Genomic DNA, 9,697 nt, shown 5'->3' with positions numbered 1-9,697 from the left:
ATAATGTTATTTATAAAGAATTACACTCATATTTTGTAGTTCAAAGGGTTTTCTTTACAATGAAACCATTTTTTTTCATTTCCTCCACTGTATGTGTGCAGGGTAAACATTTGAATTTGAGTATGTTAAATTTAGGCGAAAATACCAAAAAACGCCCCGAGCTTAAGTGGTTTAAAAACATAATAATAATAGTAACTATGTGACAATAAAAATATAGAGAATAAAGTACCAAAAGACAGAATTATGACTGCAAATGTACTATTTAAAGATGAATAGTGTTGAGAATTTATGTACAGCTGAGACATTATGTATTGTTCAGGTGGAATATGGCCTGGGGGAAAAAGCTGTTCTTGTGCCTCGCCGGCCACACAGCAAAAATTTGAGTGTTAAACATTTCCTAGTTGATTTCAACACCCAAAGAGTAATTTTAACACATTTAGAGTAAAATGGTGTCGGGAGTTGGAGTTATTTCACAGAGTTTGATCGTCAGTGTCAAACCAACTCCATAGATGCAATTAGACTCCGCCCACATGTTTCTGTTCATCGCTGGATAAATCGCCGCCATTATCCTCACATGGGTTCATATGAAGAGTTCAACTGCAAAAAATGATAAACGTCACGTTAAAAAAAAAAAAATGAACTGACTGCCGAGAGTTATTCTCCACATATAGCACGTTCTAAACCCTAAACACGTTTTTTCACAAAAGCCGGTAATGTCCACTGTCAAGTCATCGCAAGTTCACATTTTACCTCAGAAACCGACAAGCACCCTTGTTATTTGTGAACAAAATCTATTATAGTCAGTTTTAGCGAATCGCCGTGCAGTATTCAAAGGTGACAAGGCTGCTAGACACTTCGAAAAGACACGCTAGCTGAGAGGAGTTTCGTCTAACTGAGTTTCGTCAAAGCTGACTAAAAGTGATCAAGGGTGGACAATTTTCACAAACTTGATGAACCCGTGATATATTTGACTTTTTCACAGAGCCTTGCTAAAGCAGCATGTTACAGTGGTGAGGGAAAAGCTCCCTGTATTGCGTGTAATCACAACAACAAAGTTTGTCAGCCATCTACTTCGTCAGCTGAGGAGATTACAAAGATTAACCGAGTGTTATCTGCTTTTGCAAAAAAAAAAAAACACTGTAGGAGTTATCTGCTCTGAGTTCAGTATTTGAACTAAATCTGCACATATTTGGTTTACATTAACTTCCCCAAGAATAAAGAGTGAAGAGAATTAACCCACCAAATTGGCTAGTGATTTGACAACATTACCCGCCACAACTGATTTTTACCCGCATTTGGCGGGTGTTAATTTCAAACCCTGACTGTAATCTTAGGTGAGGTCCCTAGCAAGAGACAAAGAACTGAGGAGACATCTTGGCATAGTGATGCTCTTCCCTTCCCTCAGAGATCCATATTCCAAGAAAGGCTATGCAAGTCATTGTTTGCATCGCATTTCATGTCATACTTGCAATGTTTTGACAGGCTGTTTCTATGACATTGAAATTTGATTCTTTGAGATTTTGGCCTAAATATATAAAGGATTAAAAACAAATATCTGTTTCAGGAACACTTTAATAATGCTGTGAGCAACACAGGATACATTGCCTGGCGTAATGAAAACAGTCTACAGGAAGATTCGTTGAGGAGCTATGCCACCAAACAGCCCTCTTGATGTTTCTCCAGGAGGCCCAAAATGCCAAAGGCCTACTAATTTTGAAGGGCAACTTGATGGGGATGCTTGCAGAGAGGCCTTGTCTTTGCTCAACCATACCGCAGACCAGTCCCTACTATTCCAGAAGATGACAGAGACCTTTCAGCATAGCCAAAAGCTTTTTAAAGATCCAGGCTCTAATGTTGATATCCTTTTCACTTTCCCAAGATTCCTGGTTACAAAAGGGCTGGTAAGTTTGGAATAACATGTTTTCATTGGCATGCAATTTGAGAATATTGTTTATAATTGAATATCTTCTTTCTTAAAGTTGGATCAAGACTTTAATCTCCTATTTGATGACATGACGTCCTCCAGGCTGCTTCAGAAGTGGAACACGTTCTTCAGGTCAAATGTCATAAAAGAGGCCAAGCGGCTTACTTAAACAGCAGAGCTGAGTCAGTTGTTGCTGTCAGCAGAAAGTATTGAAGGAAGTGATCTTGATTAAACAAAGTATGCTGTATTTGATTTACTTGTTTTTAAGCATTTGCTATATTTGCAGTTACAGTTACTTTTACTTTTATTATTGTTTTGATGACAAAAACATTAAAACTTTAAAACAACCTATGAGTGTCACGCCCCTGGACTCTGTCTGTGTCCCCCCATGTGCCTGCCCTGACCTAGTTTCTCCCTCATGTCAATTGTTCATTGCTCCCAGGTGTGTCTCGTCGTCCCCTCGTCAAGTCAAGTATATAAAGAGTGTTCTGTTCCGTGTTTCCTTTGTCTGGTGTCTATCGTCCATTGTGCTACATGTATTTCGTTTCGGATTTTAAAAGACTGTTGATTGTGATTCTCCTGCATTCCATGTTCCCTTCCATAGGCAATCGTGACAGAACACCGGACCTAAACAGTGTTATTTGCATGTTTCCCCCCGTTTTAGTTTTTCGTGTTTTTTTACAGTGTTTGTTTTCTGTTTTCCCCATGTTCCTATGGATCTCCTCACCTGGAATTTTACCTCCCTTACCCGAAAGGACCTTTCTCTATTGGAGTATGCGGTTGAGTTCAGCCAGCTCGCCGTTTTAACGGCGTTTGACGACGCTACGCTGAACTCACTGTTCTGGATTGGGGCAAATTACCATCGCCCCGTCAACCTCCCAGACACCACTGGACTGAGCTGGAGGGAAACAATCATCCGGTGTATGGAGAGTGTCTACCCCCGATCCCGAACACGGCCAGACCCAGAGCCCAGCCCACCATCTCCCCACTGCGTGGAGCTCAAGTCCGAGCCCACCACTGACGGAGAGCCATCGCCCGTCGCAACCGACGAGCCATCGCATAGGAGTGCGACAGAGCTGAGGATCGCCACGGAGCCAGAGCCTCACGGATGGACACCTGGGAAGAGGCTGAGCATGACTCTTCAGACCCAGAGTCTGTGTATTCAGACGTTGAGGAGGCGTATGCTGCTGGCATTGATCCAGATGTGGATTGGTAAATTAAGCTTATGTTTCTTTCTCATGAATCTATGAGAAATGTGAGTAAAATAGTCATAGACTCCATGTTTCAGTTAGAAAAACCACTGTTTCACACACTTATGTGGTATATGTGCGTTGCACACGTGTAAGTGCCTATATGCATGCATGCGTTCATGTTTGCTCGTGTAACGTTGTGTGTGCATGCATGCATTCATGTTTGTGCATATGTACGTGCATGCACATATCTATGAACCCCTAGTGTGTACGTGCGTGTGTGTGCATGCATGCATTTATGTGTATGTGTGTACGAGCATGTATGTGTGTGTGTGTGAATGTGTGTGTATGTGTATATAGGTGAGTGCATGTGTGTATGCGAATGTGTGTGTACGTGCGTGTGTGTGTGTGTGCATGCATGCATGCATTTATGTGTATATTTGTGTATGTGTGTACGAGCATGTATGTGTGTGAGTATATAAGTGAGCCCATGTGAATTTCTTACTCCTCTCCAGATTTCTCACCACATTCTTGTTTGTGTTTGCACACAAGATGTATATGTATGTGTGTGTGTACGTGCGTGCATGTGTATATCTGCATGTTTTTGTATATGTGTGTTTGTGCATGTATGTGTGTGTGCGTGTGTGTGTACATGCATGTGTGTGTGTGTAAGCAACTGCAGGCTTTATTTTTATTGTTATTTCATTGTTATTGTATTATTTTTTTTATAGTTACATTTGATTACAATTTTGCTCTTACTAATAAATTGCTTTATAATGAAAAGTATTTTTATGAATATATAGTGAGTTTGTAACACATGCTTCTATTTTTTTCCCCAGTGTGGCTTCTCCAGTTGTCACACCACATTCTTGTTTGTGTTTGCACACAAGATGTATATGTATGTGTGTGTGTACGTGCGTGCATGTGTATATCTGCATGTTTTTGTATATGTGTGTTTGTGCATGTATGTGTGTGTGCGTGTGTGTGTACATGCATGTGTGTGTGTGTGTAAGCAACTGCAGGCTTTATTTTTATTATTTCATTGTTATTGTATTATTTTTTTATAGTTACATTTGATTACAATTTTGCTCTTACTAATAAATTGCTTTATAATGAAAAATATTTTTATGAATATATAGTGAGCAGTACAATAAGTATATGGGAGGAGTTGACACCTCTGACCAGATGCTCGGAACAAATTCTGTGCACCGTAAAACACGGAAGTGGTACATGACAATTTTCCAGCACTTCCTAGACATTGCAGTGACCAACAGCTTCATTTTACACAAAGAGCTGTGTGCCATCCACCATGACAAGCACATGACATGGCAAAACTTTCAGGAGCTGCTAGCTGCTCAGCTTACAGGTGTTCCCCTCTCACAGGTGTTCCCCTCGATGGCAGCCCGAGAGAGAGATGTGATCATCTGCCTGTTCCTGTGAGTAACACTCAAAACCTTTCAGAGAGGGCCAGCATGGGTCGGCGTCGTTGCATACGATGCAAAAGGAGCACCCCATGGAAGTGCCAGGAATGTGATGTGGGACTATGCTTGCAGTTAGACAGGAACTGCTTCAGAGAGCACCACATTTAAATGACTGTATTGAAATATCCAAAAACGCCTGGAGAACTGGGGTAAAAAAAATGGCTCTTGAGTGAAAACTGTGCAATCCAGTGTCCCAAAAAGACTTGTATATATGTATTATAGTTCCTTTTTTCAAGACTGAGGCATTAGATTGTTTCGTTCACGAGTTTTCAAATTTTTTCTAAATAAAAAGCAGTAAAATTCCCGTATTTTTTTTTTTTTGTCTATTTAAATTCTATTTACTAACTCACCACACACAATAATGTACAATAACTGTAATTTCCTGAAAGCCAATCATTTTCTGAAAAAAAAATGACACCTTGCACTTGAAGATACCACATTGTGTTATTTTATACTCAAAAAACCAAAATGAATGAAAACAACCTATTTTAGCTTTAGGTTCTAAAGGGTTAAAAGACTGTTGATTGTGATTCTCCTGCGTTCCTCGTTCCCTTCCGTAGGCAATCGTGACAACGAGATGGATGTTTTTTTTTTCCCAGATTAATTTGATCTGGAAAACTAATTTTAGACTACATACATACAACAGGTAGATGAATGTTTAAAATGCTGTCCTTAAACTTCAAATATTCAATTAGAAGTTTTCCGTTAAATAACTCATGTGAATCTTTGTCTTCACTCTACGACCAGGAAATGGCATCCCTTTTTTTACTGATACATCTCTTTCCACCACCACTAGGAGGACTGAAGTCTCCAAATGCTGCTGAAAGACTTGTAAATGTATCATAAGGTAGTGGCATTTTAAAAATGTGTTGTGGGTTGCTCAAACCTGAATGAGATTGAAATCAAGTCTTCATAGGCATTCCCATATTTCAATAGCGATTGAGTCATTGTTTGAACAATCACTTTTATGATGTTTTCACTGAACATTAGACACAAACATAATGTGCAGTCACAGTGTTAATTTCAACTCTAGTCATGCTGCAGTTTGGAGGAGCACCTTAGCAACAATCAGCATCAGCATCTGTACCTCCTTGATGTTGGACGTCAGAAAAGCAAGATTGGCAGCTTCTACATCGCCTTGAATAAGCATCTCATCCCATGCCAGGCAAATGGCTCCCTTGGAGCATTTGCAACTTTTCAAGGCACATTTTGTGTTCAATTTGTCATATGATATTGCACTTGTGAACTTTTACACATTTTGATGAGCATCTTTATGTATTCAGAGTACTATGAAGTGAGGAAATGTGTATTATAAAATTGTCAGAGATTAGATTTTATAAGCCATTTGATATTCAAAGCTCATACAGTGTTGCGGATGTAAGTTTGTATATCATACCATTTTTTTGTATTGTTTTAATTCAACTTCAAATTGCACTGCAAGGGAGAATTAAAAATAAACACGTTGATGTAAATGAGTTTGTGCTATAGTTGATTTAGCTATGTTTTCAGTACATTTAACAGTGTTTTTTAGATATTTTGAGACCGCACAGAGTGAAACTAAGGCCCTGTCCACACGAACGCGGTTATTTTCAAAACCGTAGCTTTTTCTACGCGGTTTGGCCGTTCGTCCACAAGCAAATGCAGCGCCAGGTTACTGAAACCGAACATTTTTGAACACTCCTGCCAGGGTGAAGATTTTCAACAACTACGGTTGCAGTGTTATCGTGTAGACAGTGAAACCGGAGTTTTTGGCTTGTGACGTCGGAGCCTGCGCTGTTATCTCCGCCTACTGGAAACTTTTTCAGGCTTCTGATTGGCCAACATGGCTACATGGTTGAGATTATATCGCCACCTGTTGGCTTGGCATGCTCTTGACAGTGCTTCACAGCATGTGTTTGCGTTTTCATGTGGACAGAGATTTTTTTTTAAATGGAAGGAAAAACTTTTAAAATACCTGTGTACGTGTGGACATGGCCTAATTCTAACCACCTAAATCATTCTAAATAGTGTTTTTCTGTATCCCTTTTAGTGTTATTTTAACACTTTTTTTTGTGTTAACTTTAACTATTTTGAAAGTGTAAATTTACCTCTGGAGAGTGTGGGGCTATATAAACTCTGAAAAAGTGTTAAAATCAACTATTTTAGAGTTAATTCAACACTGGACTTTTTGCTGCGCAGAGGGCAACAGTTCAAAGAGGAAGTAGGCTGGAGTGATTTTATCAGCCCTTTTCCTCACTCTGGAGGTCTAAAGTCTGTTGTAGTTTCCTGGTGTCTGATTTGGTAGCTGAACCGAACAAACAGTTATAGATGAACACAGGACAGACTCACTGATGACTGAGCAGAACTGGGTGAGCAGCTCATGTGGCAGGTTGAACCTTCTCAGCTGGTGAAGGAAATACAACCTCTTTTTTGTAATAGAGTCAATGACCTGAAAGATGGTGGTGCCCAGAAACTTAAATGACCCTACTGTTGCTACAGTACAGTTCATGAATGTGAGTGGGGTGAGTGCAGGGGGGGGGTTCTCCTGAAGTTCACGATCATCTCCACTGTTTTAAGTGTGTAAACAGTAGGGGTGTAGCGGTACACGTATTCGTACCGAACCGTTTCGGTACGGGTCTTTCGGTTCAGTACGCATGTGAACCGAACGAATACAGTTTTTTTTTTTTTTCAAATAATAAATGGCGTTATGACAGCCATTGTGTAATTGAATATATTTTAACAAATAGCTTAGAATTATTATTTATAAATTAATTTAAAAACTGCATTATGTGCAGTTTACATGTTTGCATACAATTATTATTATTTTTTTTAAGTTGAGTGTTGATCATCTATTTAAAAATAAATAGTAATTAAATGTAAGTTTGGGTTAAGTTGTTAGGCCTAATTGTAACCTTATAATGTAAAAGGGCTCCCTATAGTTTTAAGCATAAACTGAGGTAGATTTTTATCACTAAGAACATTTAAACTAAATGTTTTTAGTTTTGCTTTTTCTAAACTATAACTGAATGTATTTAAAGAAAGAGCAACTTGTTCAGTAAACCATTTACAAAAAAAAAAGTTTTCCCCCCCTGCTGTACCGAAATCATACCGAACCGTGACGTCAAAACCGAGGTACATACCGAACTGTCATATTTGTGTACCGTTACACCCCTAGTAAACAGTGTTAGGGAGTAACTAGTTACATGTAACAATGTTACGTAATTTAATTACAAAATAAATGTAACTTGGTAACAGTTTATTTTAAGGTGTCCTTGTTACACGTTACATGTACTTACTATTATAATACAATTAATTATGCATAATTACATGCAAGCAACCCTAAGCCAAACCCTAATCCTAACCATACATATTACTCTGTTACAGTGTAATTATACATTTAAGTACTAAGACACCTGTAACTAGTTTTTTTTTTTTTTTTACAAATTAAATTACAATTACTTATGAAAATATTAACTATTTAAAAGGGGTTTACATCTGAATATTTTCTGTAAAAATCTAGGATATGTTGAATAATATTGATTTGTTTCTTTGCCCGTTTTTGATGTGCATGATCCCACCTGCCATTTAAAGGCCATTTTGTAGTGTTGTAGTACTCGAGACTGGTCTTGAGACCATTTTTGAAGGTCTTGGTCTTGTCTCGGTCTCAGACTCAAGATTTTATTTCAAGACTGGTCAAGACCACAACTGCGTAGATACCACTGAATTGCAAGTGCATTGTCTTTATTCATTTGTTAAAGGGGTCATAGGATGCTACATGCACTTTTACAAGTTGTTTGAACTGAAATGTGTGTTGGCAGTGTGTATACACAACTACCCTATAACGATAAAGATCCACCCAGTGGTTTTATTTTAAATCTGGTTAAATGTTTTCCCCTTTCTCAAATCGAGAAAGGGGAAAACACCCCTTTCTGTGTGACGTCACACAGACAGGCCCCTCCCACGATAGCTTGATTGACAGTAGCGTTTCAGCACAGACTGGACTGGTGTCTTACCTTAGACCCGTCCTGAGTGAGCTGTCATTAGTCCGGTATTGTCTCACCTCTGGAGCAGATGTAGACAAGAATGACTCCTAAGCGATTGAGCTGTTCTGTTGTTGGATGTAATAATGAACATAGTAGTCCTCATTTACTCCCGACATCTGAGCCGCTGAACTCGCAGTGGATTATTTGTTTCTGAAGGGAATGCGCCCCCGATCTACATAAATGTGTCTATGTTCGTGCGAATCACTCATGATTCAGCCTCATCTACAGAAGAAGTGAGAGTGCTTTCACACTTGGTTCGATTGCTTGGTCCGAACCCGAGTTCGATTGCTCCCCCCGCCCCCGCTGGACTGTTCACATTATATTATTTGGGTCTGAACCGCGGTTCGTTTGCCATAAAGCCAGCAGCTGTTTATCCCGTTGCTTAGTAACGATGGCGCAGGAGAAGACGGCAAAATGCGTAGCATTGCTCTCTTCAATTTTATATTTATGTTTTTGAACTATTGGTTTTGTTTTCAAAGCTTCAGTACATAACAGCACTTACATCTGCCTTACGAATGTACTGACAATGCTCTAAAGAACTCTGAAGGCGAACAGAAATGAGATATACAGCTCTCTGCTTGCAGCGCGTCAGTCACGCTCGTCAAGAAAGTTGAGGTGTTCTGTTGTTGGATGTAATAATGAATATAGCAGTCGTCATTTACTCCCGACATCTGAGCCGTTGAACTCGCAGTGGATTATTTGTTTCTGAAGGGAATGCGCCCCCGATCTACATAAATGTGTCTATGTTCGTGCGAATCACTCATGATTCAGCCTCATCTACAGAAGAAGTGAGAGTGCTTTCACACTTGGTTCGATTGCTTGGTCCGAACCCGAGTTCGATTGCTCCCCCCGCCCCCGCTGGACTGTTCACATTATATTATTTGGGTCTGAACCGCGGTTCGTTTGCCATAAAGCCAGCAGCTGTTTATCCCGTTGCTTAGTAACGATGGCGCAGGAGAAGACGGCAAAATGCGTAGCATTGCTCTCTTCAATTTTATATTTATATTTTTGAACCGTTGGTTTTGTTTTCAAAGCTTCAGTACATAACAGCACTTACATCTGCCTTACAAATGTACCGAC

This window comes from Sinocyclocheilus anshuiensis, unplaced genomic scaffold (assembly GCF_001515605.1).
Source record: "Sinocyclocheilus anshuiensis isolate Anshui unplaced genomic scaffold, SAMN03320099.WGS_v1.1 scaffold3463, whole genome shotgun sequence".
NCBI lineage: Eukaryota > Metazoa > Chordata > Actinopteri > Cypriniformes > Cyprinidae > Sinocyclocheilus > Sinocyclocheilus anshuiensis.
This window is presented reverse-complemented; position numbering follows the sequence as displayed.